Source organism: Humulus lupulus, chromosome 7, assembly GCF_963169125.1.
Source record: "Humulus lupulus chromosome 7, drHumLupu1.1, whole genome shotgun sequence".
In the NCBI taxonomy this organism is placed as follows: Eukaryota; Viridiplantae; Streptophyta; class Magnoliopsida; order Rosales; family Cannabaceae; genus Humulus; species Humulus lupulus.
Window position 1 is genome coordinate 28,734,109 of NC_084799.1, and position 21,679 is coordinate 28,755,787.

A 21,679-nucleotide genomic window follows, 5' to 3' on the forward strand; every position below is an offset into this window, starting at 1 on the left:
AAAAGAGGGAAGCCTAACTAGGGGAGAACTCAAGATGGCGATCACGGCCAGAGTGCACCCAGGCAGTAAGCTTTGGGATAATATGCTCAAAAGGGAGGTCACAGACTTAGATGATTTCTATGAGTGGGCACAGAAGTACATTCGTGTCGAAGACGACCATGAGAACTTGACACTACTACAAAATACCCTTTATGGGACACTTTTTTAGGACATGCACATAAATGTAAGTCCTTAAAAATATTTATGGAGTTTTTAGGACACTCATTGAGAGTCCTGAAAAAACACAATTTAGGACTCGCAATGAGTGTCCTAAAAATATATGCAAGTCCTAAAAAAAATCTGGGCTAAAATATGAGTGTTTGATTTTACAATTTTAAGGACTTACTTTGGGAGTCCTTAATACTCTTTAAGGAATCGCTTTGCAAGTCCTAAAAACACCTGATCTGGAAAATTAAGGACTCTCAAAGCATAAAATTGTAAAAGAGCATAAAAAAATTCAGCCTCTAATATTTCCCCCCACCTTCCTTTCTTTTTCCCTCTTCCCTCTTTCTTTCTTTTTGCCTCCTCTTTTATTGTCTGTGTCCTCTCTCTCCTCTCTCCTTTCTCACCGATCTGCCCTCCAAACGACGTCGCCTCCTCTACGACACCGACGGGAACGCTGGTACCCGCGAACTACACTTCTACGACGCCAACGCCGGTACACTATCATCTCTCCTCGGCGCACGGTGGAGGCGAGGCTTGGTATGTTTCCTCTCATATTTTTTATTTATTTATTTTGTTGGTTGTTGTTAGTTGGTTTATGGTAGTCACAATCTTAGTATGGAGTATTTTAATCACTGTATGTTTAATAATCTTATGGGTTTCCTTCATAGTATATGTTTCTTGAATCTGGGTGTTTTTTGTCCTTTAATTCAGTTATTATATGTGGATTTTTGAATATGAGTATGACTTTTAATAAATTTTGGATCTGGGTATTGTTCTTCTTTCCTAGACGCTCATTCCCTTGTCGTATTTCTGGCCTCCCTCCCCCATTCCTCAACCTCACCATTCATCTCTCAATATTGAGGTAATATGTTGCTCCATTAATTTTGATTTCTGCAATTTTTGTCTCATGTATATTTAAATAATAATAGTATTGTGATTATTTGTTTAAATTAGGGATTGAGTTGATTTTACGGTGTCTGAAGCAAAAAAGAACGTGATAATTGATGTTGAGCTTTGTGAATCATTCTCTACAGTTAGCATAATTTTTTGTTGCTTATTGGTGCAGAATATGAAGGTATGGGTTCTCTAACTGTTAGTAAATGTAGTATATTTTGTGTAATTTTTCCTACTTATTTTTCTTTAATACATTTGTTAGATCTTGATTGTTCTCTCTTTCCAATAATAGGATTTAATGGAAATGCATAGAGCAAATAAGCTTCGGGATAGGAAGTTTAATTACTTAAATTACATTATATATATATGTTATTTATGTTTTTTGAAGCTATTCTTGCATTTATGTAGTGGCTAAATAGCTCATTTCAAATGGCAATTCACATAAGAAAGTATAGAGTAGAGAAAGGAATAAATGGAAGTCTTTTATGTTTCAGATTAATACCATGACTTCAACTCAATCACAATTACATAGTGATATATGAGTCATTTTCTTTTTCTATTTTGTTTATATGTGCATACATACATATACTGAGATGTTGTTTGGTAAAAGCTAATGTACTAAATGGAAAATGGAGTTGTTTATTCATGTATGATATGAATCTTGACATAGACTTAATTTCTTACTGATTCAGGGTTGATGGCTTGCTAGACAAAGAAAGTCGTGTTAGGGAACTACTTATGGGAAAAGATGACGAGACAGCAAAAAGGGTAATTTTTCTTACTTCAAAAAATCCAATGTAGACTTTGGGGTCACGAACTCATGGTTCACTGAGCCATTTGTTATTTGCTTGATAGGTGTAATGACCCAGCTACTCTAGACTTTTGGACCATTAACGAACTATACATACAAATCCTTAATAAAGCTTACATTGCAAAAATACCATAATTTTATTAGGAAACTTGTAAGAAAATAAGAGTTACTTACAAAAATATCAAGAAGGATATGGGATCCCATTGTTTGAAAAACAAAACATAACATGATTTATAATCAAAAGGGATTACATAATAAGTGCGGAAAAATACATATAAAGACCATAAAACAAGACTACATCCTCGAAAATCGAACTCTCGACTCCTTGAATCCATTCACCACCGATACACACTCCCCAAGCATCCACGAATCTTACCGCCACTAAAGCTATTTTCCTGCACATATAAACAAAAAGGAATGAGCCTAATGCCCAGCAAGGAAAAATCTAACACATAGTTCATATACATAAATTTCATAAGAAACATAAAAACTTAACATAACACTTATATCATACACATACTATAATGGCCATTATTACTTGGGGTCCCATAGACTAAACAAGTCATATGCCCATGAGATTAGTGGGGTCCTACTAGCTAAGTAGGTCATATGCCCATAATCTATTTGGGGTCTTGTTAGTCATATGGGTCATATGCCCAAGCCTACAAACATACATATTCATAACATATTTTATAACATATTTCATAACATAAAACATAAGATAACATAAGCATAAAACATATAGATTCTATCATATTTTCCTTACCAAAGTTACCGGGATATGAGGACAGAGTTGGGACTTTTGGAACACTCCTAAAACCATATATAACAGGGTGAGTAGATTTGAAGAAAAAGAAATGAAAGGAATGGAAGGACTAAACCTTGAGAAAAATACTTACCAAAACCTTTTTGCTCAAGAACTTAGATTTCCTAACCAAAATAAAGATTAAGGTTAGAAGCTGAGTAGAAGACTATGAGAACTTAAAAGAACAAGTACAGAAATGAACTTAGAGTTTTGGGTTACCTTGAAGACTTGTAAGACCAATCTACACCTCAAACCGAAATACTATAAAACCTTACTTCCCAAAGTGTTTGATAAGCTTATGATCCCCCAACCCAGGTGTTTAACTCTCACACTCACCTAGCAACTTGCAGCCTCTGAACTTAGAGTAAAAGGTGAATAATTGCTGGGTACTAGGTCCTATTTATAGAGTTTAGGAATGAAAGGATCTTAATTTTACTTGAATAAAAATAATAGCTTTTTAGGTGAAAATAATTTGAATTATCGTTCAGCAGAGGCTGAAGACTCGTTGAAAAAGGTACTGGACTTATCAAGAGGTTGAAGGGCTGAATTGAAAACGATTTCAAAATGTTTCAAAATATACTGAAGGAGGCAATATATCGCCCCCTGTAGGCGATATATCGCCTGGGCCAGTATGCCCGAGGCTGTCGTGCATCGTCTCGTGTTTTCCGTATCTACGTGTTGCGATATATCACCCCCTATAGCTGCGATATATCGGCACACGCTGATTAATTAAACACGAAATTACACATTTTTAGCTAAGTTTGAATGGAGTAAACAGCCTTGACTATGCCCTCAACGTATTCAAAGCTGTTGACTGACCTTATAGCATTCAAACTTTTACCCTTATTAAATTTAATCCTCAAAATACTTAATCCTTAATCATCCATACATAACATGTGCTTAAAATCCTATTGGTCCTTATCTAAACCTTATAGTATAATAAATATTATCCTTAATATCAGTCATATAATCAAACCTTAGGTTAACATTAATATTCTTAAACTATAGGTTAAACTTAGAAAATCTACAAGTACTACTATGAGTGTCCAAATAATTCCCGGTCTGAACCAAAAATCCACAGTTACAAAGATAATGCTATAAATACTATAATACTACTATCTAACTAGCTAAGTGTTGACGGTAAGAACTCGTCAACGATTGATGGTTAGAAAACTTCGATCTCTATACTATAGGAAGCTATGTATCAGATAGAAAGAACTCTAAACAACAGGAGAAAACTTAGGCAACCATGAATACCAGAAACATATATTTCTTAAGTCTCGTTTTTACATTCAGTTTTCCAACCCCTTAGTCTGAGGGGTTGGAGTCTATTTATATGGGGGGGCTCTATTGGCCCTGGATACAAACAAGTCCCAGACCACAGGGACGTACATAGGTACTCTGATAATGTAGTGGCTCAGGGCGTAGTGGTGTCTACCCTGATGGTGTCAGAGTCGTGGCCTAGGACATAGTACTGTCGGCTCTGGTGTGTGGTCGGGGGTGTTCAAGTGGTACCACTACTCTTCGTACAGGTCCGTACCGCCACTACTCCTTAGACGCAGATCATAGGGTCGTGCCTCTGTTCTTTCCATAACCGTACACCTCGTGTTAGCGCACGTGTTCCGTACCCGGTCGTCCTCATCCATTCCCGTTCAATGCTCCATGTTCGTTTGGCATATCAACAAGGTTCCCCCAAGTGACCCCGTGCCTTATGTCAAGGAGGCTTCAACCTATGCATGTCTTGAGAAGTCAAGGTGCCAAGGGTCAGGACCGGCTTATGCGGATCGCATAGACACGAGGCTAGCAGCAAGAGCGCCGTGGCAAGGCTACACCCTCGCATAGCGAGGGTACCTCGCGTAGCGAGGCTAGTCTTTTTCCCTCCGGTATGGCCATGGCTCGGGCGTCGCAACAAGGTAGCACCCTCGCATAGTGAGGCTGCCTCTCCTCCTTCCGGGTGTAGCGTCACGAGGCTAGGAGCATGGATGCCAAAACAAAGCCCTCACCCTCGCATAGCGAGGCTGACATTCTTCCTCCGAGTGTAGGCGAGGCTTGATGCCTGATGGAACGGGGCGCACGCGGAAGACCAGTTGGGGACCCTCGCATAGCGAGGGTGAAGTTCAGATGGGCAAGTGGCCGAGGGCCCTCGCCTAGTGAGGGTGTCTCTCTTATCCCAACTTCCTCACCATCATGTGACGCCCTTTTAGGATGTCTCGTAGTATAGAGCTTCACCCGTGAATAGAATTCACAAGGAGAAATTTCCACATTTACACTTCCCCCCGAGTCTATAAGTACACTTTTAAGTGTGTTTGTGGACTCTCTCCAGCTCTCTTGCTTGATACGCACGGCCAGCCTTGGGGGACGTAGCCTTGGAAATTTTTCCAACGTCGCTCGAAGAAGCACGAAGTGTGGCTTGGAGTTATGTTTCTTTTAAGTGTTCAAAGAAACACAATAGCCACTTAACATTTGGGGGTCCATGAAAGTTTCTAAGATTGCATAAGGACTAATCATCCTCAATCGCGGATCCCAAGGTTCGAAGCCACTTGTCCACACCAAGATTTTCCTAGCCAAGTGGCATGCTCTCCAACTTATTTTTGCGAGTTCAAGGGTTCTATCCTCCTCCAAAGCATTCTTGAGGTGCCCTTTCTTCTCTTTTTTTTTTTTTTTTGATGGCGATAATCTTTCCGGTGCACCTTGATTATACTTGTAAGGATACATTAACCCGTTGGGCTGTTGGGGTCCTTTTATATTCATTGCGCGCGCTTATTACTTTTTGCGAGAAGCGTCCTTCTCGTCCTTATACATAGTACTGTTTTTTTTTCCAAGGGTCCTTTGTAAGACCCTTTTTGGGCTAGCCGGCTTAATGGCCGATCTAGACTTATCGGGTGATTCCCTCCTTACAGCCTCACCTCATGGGGTGTCGGCCTTTCGTTAGAGGTCATCCTTTTAGACCGTTCCCTTGATATTCATAAGGGTAGCTACTCCTTTTGAATATAAGAGAGAGATTTCTTTGTTTTTGCTCATGCCTCCTGTCCTACCCCCCAAGTGTTTGGTGAGATTTAATTCAGCAGGCAGTTCGGTTGATGCTCGCATGAAAAAGAAAAAATCACATGTGAAGTTGTGAACATTTTCATTTATAGCAGTCAGATTACAATGATATGCATATAGAAGGCTTACATCTACTTGGGGGTTATGTAGGTAACCTCTTTGATTCTCGTCTACTGAGATAGCCTATCTTGTGACAAACTAAACATAGCTACTGCCTGTGCTGGGAGTGGAAGTCTTACTGGTAGTACTTCCTCAGGTGCTCCGCGTTCCATGCTCGGGGTATGATGGTGTCGTCCATGCGCGCCAGCTTGTAAGTGTTCGGGGGTATGCACTGAGCCACCCGGTAGGGCCCTTCCCAATTCACCCCCAGCACTCCTGCACCTGGGTCTCGCGTGTTAGGGAGTACCTTCCTTAGCACAAGGTCGCCAACTCTGAAAGTTCTCTCTCGCACCCTCAAATTGTAGTACCTTGCGGCGCGCTGCTGGTATACCGCCACCCTCATTTGTGCTTTTTCTCTCTTCTCTTCGAGCATGTCTAAGCTTTCGGTCAGGGCTACGCGGTTGGCTTCGTCTCCATATGCCTGTACCCTATGGGACTCGACTTGCATCTCGATTGGGAGCACGGCCTCGGACCCATAGGCCAAGGAGAATGGGGACTCCCCAGTAGTCGTGCGTGGGGTGGTTCTGTAAGCCCACAGCACATTTGGTAGCTCATCCACCCAGGCTCCCTTCATATTTTCTAGCTTTGTCTTCAAGTTCTTCTTAAGGACCCTGTTTATGGCCTCCACTTGCCCATTGGCCTGGGGGTGTACAACCGCGGAGAAACTTCTCCTTATGCCCCTTTCCCTACAATATTCATCGAAAGCTCCTCCCTCGAACTGGGTACCATTGTCGGAAATAATCTTGTAGGGTATCCCATATCTACAAACAATGAACTTGTTGACGAAAGAGGTGATGTGCTTGGCGGTTATCTTCACAAGGGGTTCTGCCTCTACCCACTTAGTGAAATAGTCCACTGCCACCACTGCGTACTTCGCTCCACCCCTGCCTGTAGGAAGTGTGCTGATTAAGTCTATCCCCCAGATAGCGAAGGGCCAGGGGCTGGTCATGCTGGTCAGTTCGCTTGGGGGTTTCCGAGGGTAGTTGGCGTGCCTCTGGCATTTGTCGCATTTCGTGGCAAAGTCATGCGCATCTTTCTCCATGGAGGGCCAGTAGTATCCTTGTCTCATGGCCTTCCTGGCCGTGGAGGGTCCGCTCTCGTGGTTGCCGCACTCTCCCTCATGTATCTCATGCAACACTTTCAACGCCTCCTCCTCTTCCACGCACCGAAGGAGTGGCATTGAGAATCCTCTTTTGTAAAGGACCCCATCTACCAAGGTGTATCTTGCGGCCTTGTACACCAACCTCCGGGACTCGTTTTTATCTGTAGGCAAGGTTCCTTCTTCCAGGTACCTTTTGATTGGCTCGGTCCATGATTCCCTTGGGACACCAATCATGTGCACGTCCGTGCCTTCGATGCTAGGCTTGGGTAAGTATTCCACGGGTATTGACTCCAGGATATCACCATCCTTGGTAGATGCCAACTTTGCGAGTGCATCGGCATGGGTATTCTTTTCTCTAGGGATTTGCTCTATATTATATGCCACCAACCGTCTTAGATAGCCCTTTACCTTCTCCAAGTAGGCTGCCATCTTGGGTCCCCTTGCTTGGTACTCCCGCTTTACTTGGCATACTACCAATTGAGAGTCACTGAAGATATGAAGGCGCATCGCCCTTAGTTCCTGGGCCAAACGCAGGCCAGCTAGGAGCGCCTCATACTCTGCCTCATTATTGGAGGCCTCAAACCCAAATCGGATTGCACAATACATTATGTGTCCCTCGGGCCCAGTCATTATGATGCTCGCTCCTGATCCTCCTTCATTTGATGCCCCGTCAACATGCAAACTCCACTCCTCCAAACCTCCTAGCTCTTCCTCCATAACAGACTGCTCCCCTTCTTCATTCCTTCCTTCATTCGGCTGATGGGTGAGTTCTACTATAAAATCTGCCAGCACCTGTCCATTGATGGAAGCCCTTGGAGTGTATACAATATCAAATTGACTTAGCTCGATCGACCATTTCATTAGTCTCCCCAAAGTCTCAGGCTTATGTAAGACCTGCCTCAAAGGATTATCTGTTAGGACCTCAATTGTGTGTGCATGGAAGTAAGGTCTCAACTTCCTCGAAGCCACCACTAGTGCATAGGCCAATTTTTCGATCTCTGGATACCGGTTCTCCGCGTCCACTAAACGCTTGCTGATGTAGTATACGGGTTGCTGCTGCTTCTTCTCTCCCTTAACCAAGGCCGCGCTGATGGCATGCTCAGACACCGCTAAGTACAGGTACAGCTTCTCGGCCTTCTCTGGCTTTGCCAATAGGGGTGGTTTCCCCAGGTGCTCTTTCAGCTTGACAAATGCTTCCTCACATCTTTCATCCCAAGCGAACTTTTTGCTCCCTTTGAGGATGTCAAAGAATGGGAGGCACTTGTCAGTGGACCTCGAGATAAACCTATTAAGGGCTGCCACCCTTCCCGTTAGGCACTGCACCTCCTTCTTATTCTTTGGCAGGCTCATCTCTATTAGAGCCTTTATCTTGTCAGGATTGGCTTCGATGCCTCTGGAATTGACCATGAAGCCCAAGAATTTTCCTGAGGATACCCCGAAGGTGCACTTGACTGGATTCAACTTCATCCGGTATTTCCTGAGCGTGTCAAACATCTCACCAAGGTCTTTGTTGAGCTCTGCTGCTTCTTTGGTCTTCACTAACATGTCATCCACATACACCTCCATATTCCTTCCTATCTGGTTGGCGAACATTTTATTCACCAACCTCTGATAGGTGGCTCCCGCGTTTTTGAGCCCGAAGGGCATCACCTTGTAACAGTAGAGTCCTTTGTCTGTAATGAATGACGTGTGCTCTTCATCTGCCGGATTCATTGAGATTTGGTTGTATCCTGAGTAGGCGTCCATGAAACTCAGTAACTCATGCCCTGTCGTCGCATCTACTAGCTGATCTATCCTGGGAAGTGGGAAGCTGTCCTTAGGGCAAGCTTTATTCAAGTTCGTGAAATCGACGCAAGTTCTCCATTTCCCATTCGGCTTCGGCACGAGTACTGGGTTCGATACCCACACGGGGTAGAAAGACTCACGGATGAACCCGTTGGCCTTCAACTTGTCAACCTCCTCCTTTAACGCTGCGTATCTTGTTGGGTCTAGTGCCCGCCTCTTTTGCCTGACGGGCCTTGCTTCTGGGGAGATGTTTAGGTGGTGGCATATTACACTGGGGTCTATACCCACCATATCCTCGTGACTCCATGCGAACACGTCTAGATTATCTTTCAAAAATTTCATGAGCTCCTCCTTCACATCACCTTGCAGGCTCCTCCCTATCTTCAATTACCTTAGGGGTTCCTCCGTCACCGTAACCTCCTCTACTTCTTCTACTGGTTCTGCTCTTGACTCATCCACGACCCAAGGGTCCAGTTCCTGCGGACCCCCCGTGGGTATACGTAACGCCTCATGTACCACCATGGCCATTGGCTCACGCGGTTTCACAGGCACACGGAGTGAGGTGTTGTAGCATTCCCTTGCCTCTTTCTGTTCTCCCTTCATACTAGCGACCCCTCCTGGAGTCGGGAACTTGACAACCAAGTGATATATTGAAGTTATGGCTTTCAATTCCCTTAGGGAGGGTCTCCCCAATACCGCGTTGAAAGCTGATGCACAATCTACTACAACAAAGTTAGACATGACAGTGGTCTGCCGGGGTTGCTCTCCCATGGTAAGTGTCAATTCGATCATTCCAAGGGGTTGTATTGAGTCCCCCGTGAATCCGTATAGGGAAGACTGGCAGGGCTTCAGATGACGAATGCCCAGTCCCATCTTTTCCAAAGTAGGGTGATATAGGATGTCCACCGAGCTCCCATTATCCACTAGGACTCAGTGCACACGCATATTTTCCAGTTGAACTATCAACACCAACGAATCATTGTGGGGAAGGTGTACCCCCCGTGCATCCTCCTCAGTGAAGGTGATTGAATCGTTTTCTCCCTTGAAGCTTTTCGGAGGTCGTTGTTCCAAACTCATGACACAGGGTGGTGGACTTCGCCGGGCTTCTCTAGCATACCGATCTCGTCCTCTGCGGGAGTCCCCTCCAAACCCCGGACCTCCGAAAATAGTTCTCACTTCTCCCCGGATCTCTGGAATGTCTCTTTGCGTCTTAGATATCACTGGCTCATCCTCCGACTCCGACCTTTCTCTCTTGGAGGTGTTACTGGTGGAGTGTCTGGTCCTTGGAGGGTCTTCATCGAGTGGGATGGCTGGCGACGAGACCTCCCCGTCATTCTCGTGAACCTCGGGGTCCCTTGGGGGCTCTACGTCTCGAGACAGAGGTGGATCCTTCATGGAGGCCTTCAGCTGGACTCCGGTAAGGTGGGCCTCCACCTCTCGTGGCTCCCTGAGTCGCTTCGAACGTCTTGGCATTTCTCTTTGCCGGAAGTAATGGCAGAACAGTAGCTTGGTGCTTACGTTCCCACAGACGGCGCCAAACTGTTGACGGTAAGAACTCGTCAACGATTGATGGTTAGAAAACTTCGATCTCTATACTATAGGAAGCTATGTATCAGATAGAAAGAACTCTAAACAACAGGAGAAAACTTAGGCAACCATGAATACCAGAAACATATATTTCTTAAGTCTCGTTTTTACATTCAGTTTTCCAACCCCTTAGCCTGAGGGGTTGGAGTCTATTTATATGGGGGGGCTCTATTGGCCCTGGATACAAACAAGTCCCAGACCACAGGGACGTACATAGGTACTCTGATAATGTAGTGGCTCAGGGCGTAGTGGTGTCTACCTTGATGGTGTCAGAATCGTGGCCTAGGACATAGTACTGTCGGCTCTGGCGTGTGGTCGGGGGTGTCCAAGTGGTACCACTACTCTTCGTACAGGTCCGTACCGCCACTACTCCTTAGACGCAGATCATAGGGTCATGCCTCTGTTCTTTCCATAACCGTACACCTCGTGTTAGCGCACGTGTTCCGTACCCGGTCGTCCTCATCCATTCCCGTTCAATGCTCCATGTTCGTTTGGCATATCAACAAGGTTCCCCCAAGTGACCCCGTGCCTTATGTCAAGGAGGCTTCAACCTATGCATGTCCTGAGAAGTCAAGGTGCCAAGGGTTAGGGCCGGCTTATGCGGATCGCATAGACACGAGGCTAGCAGCAAGAGCGCCGTGGCAAGGCTACACCCTCGCGTAGCGAGGCAAGTCTTTTTCCCTCCGGTATGGGCATGGCTCGGGCGTCGCAACAAGGTAGCACCCTCGCATGGCGAGGGTCCCTCGCATGGCGAGGGTCCCTCGCATGGCGAGGGTCCCTCGCATGGCGAGGGTCCCTCGCATGGCGAGGGTCCCTCGCATGGCGAGGGTCCCTCGCATGGCGAGGGTCCCTCGCATGGCGAGGGTCCCTCGCATGGCGAGGGTCCCTCGCATGGCGAGGGTCCCTCGCATGGCGAGGGTCCCTCGCATGGCGAGGGTCCCTCGCATGGCGAGGGTCCCTCGCATGGCGAGGGTCCCTCGCATGGCGAGGGTCCCTCGCATGGCGAGGGTCCCTCGCATGGCGAGGGTCCCTCGCCATGCGAGGGTCCCTCGCATGGCGAGGGTCCCTCGCATGGCGAGGGTCCCTCGCATGGCGAGGGTCCCTCGCATGGCGAGGGTCCCTCGCATGGCGAGGGTCCCTCGCATGGCGAGGGTCCCTCGCATAGCGAGGCTGCCTCTCCTCCTTTCGGGTGCAGCGTCGCGAGGCTAGGAGCACGGATGCCAAAACAAAGCCCTCACCCTTGCATAGCGAGGCTGACATTCTTCCTCCGAGTGTAGGCGAGGCTTGATGCCTGATGGAACGGGGCGCACGCGGAAGACCAGTTGGGGACCCTCGCATAGCGAAGGTGAAGTTCAGATGGGCAAGTGGCCGAGGGCCCTCGCCTAGTGAGGGTGTCTCTCTTATCCCAACTTCCTCACCATCATGTGACGCCCTTTTAGGATGTCTCGTAGTATAGAGCTTCACCCGTGAATAGAATTCACAAGGAGAAATTTCCACATTTACACTAAGTAAAGTTCTTGGACTCTACAATAGGTTATTAGTTAATATGTGAGAATTATATACTGAAATCTCTGCTTTTTTTTTTTGTAAAAATGCAAAAAATCAATCACATTTGTTTGTAAAATTGCAAAATGTTTTCTTTTGCTTTGTGTCACTGTAACCTTACACTATGTTTATACATAATGCTTTTGATTGGTGAAATCTACGACTTGGGTGTGAATTTACTATTAGTCTTTCTGAACTAAAATTTGTTAGCTCGTAAATAATCACTTTTATCATTTTTCATAGTTAATCCACGATAATTTTAGTTTATCTATCTTGGAGTTGGTATAGATTTGTTGTATTTGATGTATATACTCAAGCTTTTCTGGAGTATAATTTTGTTACACTGCCTTTTTTATTTAATTTTTTGATTCAAGAACTTATGTGTGAATTTTGTGTTTTGAATTAAAGGTAGAGGTAATTATGAGGCTCTCGGGCCATGTTAAGTTAATGGTCATACACAGACCACTGAGAAAAGGAAGAATAAAATACCTTAACTAAGAAGCTCTTTGGGATGTTATAAAAACAAAGAAAAGGAGGAACAGAGGAAAGGAAAATGTTGATCCCAATACTTGCATTCCTTCAACAAAGAAGAATGAGTAAGTATCTAAGTTACTTGGATCTTTCTATTTACTTCCTGTTTTGTATTTATTGTATATCTTGATGGATGTACAACATCACTCAATCTACAGTCCGAAAAAAGAACACCCTCTGGCGTTGCCTTTTAAATGAGATGCCCATAATGGCAATAAAGATGCAGAACTAATAATATCTCACGGGGTCTTGTTCTTATTATGCTTAATATATAAAATCTTGTTCTTTCTGTTTGGATTATATATATATGTAATATAAGTAATATACTTACCTTTATGAAAAGTCATTCAGTACTTTTCTATTACATGATGTTATAGAGGTCACTCGAATCTCTAATCTCTAATGGTAAGTACAAAAATCTTTTGGAACTAATATAGATATATATATCTTTTGATTTTATTGCCTTTTGTCTGATGTTGTCCTCTTCTTTATAGGGATTTCGAAGGTTTCGAAATTCAAATGCCATTATTTATTAAAATCATATATATGCATTGAGTTTTTTCTGTGGTGAATGACTTATATTCTTTTTTTTCATCATTGTAGATTACTCAAGTTTTGGGGTAGATCTTTTGACTGCCGATGTCTTTGTGTGATATAATCATTTAAGAACTTACAATGCAACGATGAGTATGCTACAACCACTAAGAGAAAAGCCACGATAGAGAAATGTATATCCAAGAGACTTATGATAAGTAATATTTCTAGAAATTAAAATTTATTTTATGCATTTGCTGTTACAATTATGAGGTAGTTTAATTAGATTGGTAAAGATTTTGAACATGCTAATGTTTAATCCAATTAATGATAGTCCTTTAAAAAAATCGTTAATCTTTACTATTATTATTAAAGTCCAGTGAAAGTTTTATTAAAAAACTTATGACCATTTACATATCATTTTCAGGCAACTTCAAAAACCATTATTAAGCAATTTATTTATTTATAATAGCAATATTATTGGCTATTAATTTTGTTCACTCTCAGTTGACGTCAATGGATCATGTGAGAGGGGTAAATGTTGCAAACTCAGCTGCTATGGAGAAAAGTCGTATGCATGCTAATACATTAGCTCAGAACAATGATCCTAAATTTCAGGTTTGTAAGCTATGTTGTGCTGCAACTTTATGATTCTCTTGTTTTCAACATGAAGATATTCTTCTGCACGTGTTTATTGCTTCTAACTTTCATATATATTTTTTCCATGTCTTTTTGAGTGTGTGTGATGATACAAGTATTCTGATCAATACACTTTTCGTTGATTACAATTATGCATATGTTGTTGGGCCGTTAGTTTCTGGAACTTACTCATCTTTTAAGATGTTTGAAGAAGATAAATCAATGGCAAACTACCATTTAGATTTTTACTTAGTTTGTATTGTATATTACATATGGGTTCCACAATTTTTATATCTTGACTAATTCTATGGTCCAATGATGCTAAACTAGGCTAGAAGTAGTGTAATAATCGTGTTAGTTTCAAGTTTACATGCTTATTATCCATTTAATGAATCATCATTCAAAACGATGTGCCATAGTGTACTTTTACTGTATTTTTCTAATCTAGTCTTTTATGTAAAAAGTCCAATTAACTCATTAACTTTATAGTTTTATTTTGATTGTATGGAAATGATAAAAAATTATTTTATAAAATTATTATTTAATAGTTTATTATTTACTTTTTTAATGATAAGAAACTGACAATAAATTGGATATAAGAAAACTAATAGGTCTATGATAGATGGTAAGATGTTATTCACGACGGGAAAGGATAAACGATCATCTAAGATCACAGTCAAAAGTTCCAATCTCTAAGTAAACCAAAAAATGAGAACACAGTGAGATCCAAATGACCACCCGAAATTTAAGTCTCCCAAAGTTGAAACCCATCCAAAACTAATTCCGGAAAGATCTTCTTATTCTTATTTCTTTCTAACAAGAGTTCCCAATAAGTTGCCTACAAGGCAACATTCCAAAGTTTTAAATAATTAATAATTAAGTTGATTGTAGAATTTTAAATAACATAACTTGGGTAATAACATGATATGAAACATCCATCTAGCTTCTTTATTTTTTATAATGTTAATAATAATGTTTAGGTTAATATTTTGACTGGTCTTGAAGCATTGGATCGGTAGCTAATTGCAAGAGGTATGCTGTATTTTTTTTTTTTTAATTTTCAATATTTTACAATCTTGAATGATAATTGTATTACTTTAGTGGAGTTTGAATATGTTAGATATTCATCCGTAGTGAAGTAGGTTATGAGAATTCTGTATGCTGCGGTGATAACAGAAGATTGAGAACTTGCATGTCTTAGTGAAGTAGGTTCTGAGAATTTGTGTGCTGCGGTGATATATGGATGAAAACCTGTGTGTTGTTTGATTTAATTGACATGTTGGTGTTGAATGTGACAGATGGCTAGGCTAGTAAATTAGAGGATATGTTGTCCGATTTTCTATAGATGGTGACATGTTGGCTTTTCTCTTTTTCTTCTATTTTCAATGCAAGATGTGTATTTTACTATGTTTTAATTTTCATGTAATATGCTTTTTTTGTAACCTATTTTTTTGTTAAATTTTCATGTAGTATATTTTTGTTAATTGATGTTGTGCTTTGCTTAGATTATGTTGTGTGATTATATCATTATAGCAATTTATGATATTCTACAATTTTCTTGCATAGCACATGTTTGATGAAAGTCCCAAGTTTTATCCTATAATCTTAATATTAGGCTCCAAAATCTAAAGGTTTGAGACACCTTTGAGCATATTTGGGCCAAGCCGGAGATTTTTGCGCCTAACAGTATCTACTTCCAGTCTTCCACTTATACAAAGCCTTAAGCTCTTCTTTTTTATCCATTGTTTCCTCATGCAAGCCCAAGGCCTTTCTTTGTCTCTTTTATAAACACCAATTTTTTATTTAAATTGTTTTTAGCAAATTTATGATCATGAGTATCATCTAGAATGTGTTCAAGAGAGTCTATGAGTTTTAGTTAGCCTCTCGTGGTTGCTTAACTAACTTTGTTACAACAGCCATGTGATGGGTTGTTATTTCCGTTTTGGTTTCTTGAGCTTTATATAGTCTCTTGTGCACTAATGAGAACTAACTTTTTCTATCTTTTCTTTGCTTTTCTCTTGTGCACTAATGAGCTTTATACATACATATATATATTAATTTAAAAATTAATTCTTTTGTAGAAAATATTATATATAAATATATAATTGACCTCAATGTATCAGGTCTTCTTCAATTTGTGTTTCGTGCTAATTACAATATAGAACTAGAAGCAAGTTTTTTATTCATGCAAGTAAATTATCTTTTCTCCAATCTACATGATTTGGTGATCTTCAATATGTATGAGCATTCAATTATTTAATTACTTATGCAATATTTTTTTATTATGACTGGGAAAACTTTATCATGAAATAATTTATTATGTAGTATCAAAAGAAACGAGTTTCTTTAGTTTTGTTTTGTACTATTGGATCTAATTGTTTGGTTTCAAAAACAACATCCTCATTGCTTTAACTGTCATGCCTGAAATGTATCATAACAAAAGGGTAATGTCATAAATAATGTCTTCTACTTATATGACTGAATAGCTTCTTTTAACTTCTTTTTTTTAACATAATTTATTGTTTTTGGTTTGATTTTATTGAGCTTCTGTTTAGTATATACAACCTTATATGCTCATTTTCAAGCTTCTTAACAAATCTGAAAATGTATTCAAAGTTTCCAATGTTTTGTTGCCAATGAGGCACATGTAAACTTTGTGCAATAAAGAATGACATCTTTACTGATGGAAATTGAATCTCTATTTTATTTGTCTTTCTTTTACTTTTGAAGATAAATTTACACAAGAGAGTGTTGTTGAATAACTAATAGGCTAGTAAATTTGTCATGGTTCTATTTCATTGTGAAAATATTGTTGGATATCTCAATCTATCTTTTCTCTAAATTTGTGAATGACGGTAGAGGTATGCCATGTCAAGCCCAACACTTTTATTTAATCTTGAACTTAAGACAAAATACGGTAATCTTTTAGGTATTGAGTGACTCTTATTTCTTTTGTTGTTATTTGTTCTTACTTGCATCAATTTGCATTACTCTCATCAATATCAATTTGATGTATCATGTTGGTTTCTTTATTAAAATTTGTTGTGCTGCACTATTTGATGCACTTTTAGATTTTTTGTGCTTTTCTTGCTTAGTGCTGCCCCATAAATGTGTTAGATGAAGACCAAATAATAAGCTGTAATGAGAAAGGAATTATGATTATCTTGAGTATTTTGCTTGTTATGCATTCTTTTGTTTACTTAGATATTAAGAAACAACTATTATTAGAATAATTGGGAATGGAAACCATAGATTTTTCTTCATATATATAGTGCTCCACCATTTCTTTCTTTCTATTATAATTTTGGTATGAAGTATTATTCTTGGGATTCAAAAGGGCGAAATAAAAATATCACTTAATTACACTATGTTTTTTCATTTCTTTGATAAATAAATACTTTATCTTATATAAATATATATGTATGTTATTTACCTATATATATTTTTTATTCTGTATTTAATATGGCAGTATAGGGTCCAAATTTTTTTTGGGTGTTTTTTTAGTATTTTCTTTTCAAATTTATTTTAATACATTTTGGACACTTAAAGGGATATATTTTTTTTAAATCAAAATGAAAATTGTAGCAATTGTGAATAAACTTATTTATGTACACTACAATAAAAATCTAGTTATAATTTTTCATGTTCGGTGTATTATAATGTGATTTTTCATGTTTCAGGGATGATTTTAGAAAGAAATTCATGGCAGCCAATCCTTACTTTGGAAAGGCAGTGACGAGGGTGAGTACAAGGACAAGAAGAAGAAATATATGTTGTTTGACAATGAATTTAGTGTTTTATTATATTTGTAATTTTTATTAGAGTAAATGATTCTTGTTTGAATGGTTAATTATTTGCTTTGTAAATCTAGTTATATATTTTTTAAGGTCAAGACGATTATAATTTTAATAAGTTTTGTTATTTTAATCTATAAATTTTTAGATTAATTTGTATATAAATGTTTCATTTAAATCATAATTTTTAATTTAAAATAACAATAAATAAATTTTTTAAAAATTAAAAATATAACTTTTAAGGTCACCCAAAGAGAGTCCTAAAAACCTTACTTAAAGGCACTTAGCAAGATCTTTTAGGACTCGCGGACATTCTTTTAGGACTCGCAGTGCGAGTCCTAAAAACCTTACTTAAAGGCACTCAGCAAGATCTTTTAGGACTCGTGGACATTTTTTAGGACTCGCAGTGCGAGTCCTAAAAACCTTACTTAAAGGCACTCAGCAAGATCTTTTAGGACTCGCGGACATTTTTTAGGACTCGCAGCGCGAGTCCTAAAAACCTTACTTAAAGGCACTCAGTAAGATCTTTTAGGACTCGCAGACATTCTTTTAGGACTTGCAACGTGAGTCCTAAAAACCTTAGTTTTTAAGGCTCTCAAATAGAGGACTCGCGGGGCGCGAGCCCTAAAAAAATTTTTAGGACTCGCAATGCTAGTCCTAAAAAACCTTTTTTGTAGTAGTGTGAAGGCATCCCTTCTCAAGCCCTTAGCCCCTAAAAGTTCGAATGACGCAAAAAAGAAAAGGGTGTATGAAGGCCCAAGAGATGACCACCAGAGGAAGCACAAACACAGAGATAATCCTAGGCAAACATCCCACACCTTCTACACTGAACTGACACATACTAAGGAGCATATCTTCATAGCAAACAAGAATCAGGTCCCCTTCAGGAGACCCCCACCAATGAAGAGAGATCGGTCAAAGAGAGACCCTGGAAAGTACTGCCACTATCATAAAGACATTGGCCACACCTCAATGGAATGCACTCATTTATAGGTGGAGATAGAGGAACTCATACGCAGGGGACACTTGGGTAGATTCGTCCGAAGAGAAAATGAAAGACCAGATGATAGACCACCCTCGCCACGAACGTGAGACGTAGCCCCAAAAGTGCAAGGAGAGGTGAGGACGATCTTCGGAGGACTAGGATTCAGAGGAGAATCGAGAAAAGGGCAAGATAGGTACGCCAAGGAAGCCAGAAAAACCTCATGCATGCTAAGATTAGAACAACGACCCTCGAAAAACTTTAAAGGGGAAAATGACTCAATAACCTTCAGCGAAGAAGACGTGCGAGGTGTGCATTTCCCTCACAATGACCCCTTGGTGTTGACTGTTCAGCTTGCAAACATGAGGGTACATCAGGTCCTGGTGGACAATGGAAGCTCCATAGACGTCCTATATCGCCTGGCCTTAGAGAAGATGGGACTGGGTATCAGGAACCTAAAGCGCTATAACACCTACATGTATGGGTTTACAGGAGACTCGATACAACCCCTGGGCACAATTGAGTTAGCCCTCACCATGGGAGAGCCGCCCAGACAGACCACTGTAACGATGAAATTTGTCGTAATAAATTGTTCCTCGGCCTTCAACGTGTTATTAGGGAGACCCTCTCTGAGAGAATTGAAGGTGATAACCTCAGTATACCACTTGTCCATAAAATTCCCAACTCCTGGGGGGTGGTGAGCATGAAAGGGGAACAGAAAGAAGTAGGGAATGTTATAACACGTCCCTTCGCACAGCCATGAGACCGCCATAACTTATGGTGATGGTAGTACATGGGGGCACAAGCCCGAGAGAGTTCAACCCCAAAGTCATTGAGGAGATCAGAATCGATAGTTGTGCATACACGCCTGAGAGGGAACATCGGGTAAAGCTCCACTTTTAGTATGATAAATCAAAGGGGTTACCATAGTTAGCCCCCCAACAACTATGAATTAGAGGGGTAACTTAGATGCCCTGATATGTAGTAAGAACATCATCGCCACAAATACCTATGTACTCTCCTTATTTTTAATGAATATGTTTTTTATTGGCATGCCACACCCCTATCTAACTTTTGTACCTATCACCAATTGGAATTATCAAAGCGCATGAGCAAAATGACCAAAGTGCCCGACGAGATAAATCTCGCCAATCACTTGGGGGGAATGGTACACAGCCAAAAATGGTTCTAAAAGAGACCCTTATAAAAAAAATAAGGAAGAAAACCTTGTAAGGCATCTCTCGAGTTCACAAGGATTAGCTACCCTTATGAACATCAAGAAGGTCCCAATGTCCTACAAGAAGAGCCTCCTAATAAAGGCTGATACCTCCACGGGAGGTAAGGCCTCAGGAAGAGCCTCCTAATAAAGGTTGATTCCTCCACAAGAGGAAAAGCCTCAAGAGGAGCCTCCTAATAAAGGCTGATACCTCCACATGAGGTAATACCTCAGGAAGAGCCTCCTAATAAAGGCTGATACCTCCACGAGAGGAAAGGCCTCAGGAAGAGCCTCCTAGTAAAGGCTAATGCGTCCACGAGAGCAAAGGCCTAAGGAAGATCATCTACCAATAAGCCTAGAGCGGCCACCAAGCCGTCTAGCCAAAAAGGGCCCTAAAAGATACCCTTGCAAAAATAGTACTGTGCATAATGACGAGAAGGACGCTTCTCGCAAGAAATAATAAGCGCGCGCAAAAGTATATAAAAGGATGACTAGAACCCAAAGGGTGAACATATCCTTATAGATACAATCAAGGTGCACCAAAGAGAGACTTATCGAACCCCTTTGTATGGGCTCCAAATGACCTCAAGCATGATAAATAAAAAATATATAAAAAAGAAGACCTATCGAACCCCTTTTTGCGGGCTCAAAAAGACCTCAAACATAGAGGAACAAAAGCAAATAATCACATATATATACAGAAAAAAGGAGGAGTAAGGCCAATGTAAGACTCATGAACTCACCCAAGTTGTGGAGCGCACAAGAGTCTCCCCAAGCTCCGACATGGAAAAATTCCCGAGACTTCTCCACTCAATCTCAGGAAGACCCTCGGCGACCCGGGTATACCGTTGCCCATAAAAATTCACTATACGACCCACCCAGGGTGCCCCCTCCGAGTTAGGGGCACCCGGATGAGCAGATATATATGACCCGCTCACCTCAGGAGGAGGGGGCGCAGGAACACTGGGAAAATGAGCCCTTGACGAACCAAGATTGAGGGGAGCATGAGGAAAAGTATTGTATTCCTCAGAAAAGGGACAGACGAAGCACCTTGGCATAGCCTGCAGACTATGGGAGTGAGAGGCCATGTCACGATCCATAGGGGCCAAACGAGGGCAACCCCTGGGAGACGAAGATGATCGACGTGGTTGTCTGGGTTATGGGGAAACCTCCTCGGGCACCCACTCTGCGTCGCCCCTGTCAGAGTGATGTTTAACTAAAGATACCTTCTTCCTTCACTCAGAAACGTGCCACAATGCATCAGGATCTGAAACCATGGATAAGTTGTGGCGCTTTAGGTTTGCCACGGTAAAGAGGCGGGCGGCCATTTTCTTGGCGGGTTCGGCATCAAGGAAGTTGTCCACTGGCGCTGCCTCTGACCGGGGAATGTCAAGGTCACCAAACTCCTCTGCACAATCAACATAATTACCAATATAAGCATAAGCTCCAAAATAACCAATTCAAAGTGAAAGGAAGACAAACTTGAAGTACTTACTTGGGGACGAGCGAAAGCGTTGACATACAAAAATGGGACCTTTTACGAAGAAAAATTCCTACTTCCAGGACCCCGGGTTTGATACAGAACCCTCTATGAGGGAAACCTGAGAATTGGCCATATGGTAAGAAGTAGAAGCCTTTAGATTTAGGGGTTGGCAAGAGGTTATACATAAAATGCTCCTTTCGAGCTGTAGGAGCGCATTGGTTGAGCTCAGTAAATGCCATGTATAGGCAACTTAAGGTCAGCCAGTAGTTAGGCGCTAGCTGGAGTGGAGCAAGGTCGAAGTGATTAAGCATCATGACAAAAAATGGGTGCAAAGGAATGGTCCCACCCGCTTTCAAGATATGCTCGCTCATGGCCACGCATCCTTTAGGGGGATTATCGGCCCGAAAGTTATTGGAAGGAACATATAACTTGTATTCCTTGCCAATGCGATATTTGGCGAATTGCTCGAATAGACGATTCTCTAACACATTGGACACAATTGAGGATGCCAATAAAGGACCAGAATCTTGCACCTCGGAAGCCACCTGCCGCCACACTCTCTT

At 41.3% G+C, this 21,679-nt stretch overlaps 2 long non-coding RNA genes across 2 annotated transcripts; both read left to right on the forward strand.

The window, feature by feature from the left end:
• Positions 1 to 961: 961 nt before the first annotated feature.
• LOC133789521 (uncharacterized) lies at positions 962 to 12,527 on the forward strand. Its single transcript, XR_009873592.1, has 4 exons — positions 962 to 1,066; positions 1,159 to 1,279; positions 1,791 to 1,866; positions 12,346 to 12,527. It is a non-coding gene; the product is annotated as an uncharacterized LOC133789521 (long non-coding RNA).
• Positions 12,528 to 14,610: 2,083 nt separating this feature from the next.
• On the forward strand, positions 14,611 to 17,511 carry LOC133789522 (uncharacterized). The gene is made up of 2 exons (XR_009873593.1): positions 14,611 to 14,673; positions 17,322 to 17,511. It is a non-coding gene; the product is annotated as an uncharacterized LOC133789522 (long non-coding RNA).
• The last annotated feature ends 4,168 nt before the right edge of the window (positions 17,512 to 21,679 follow it).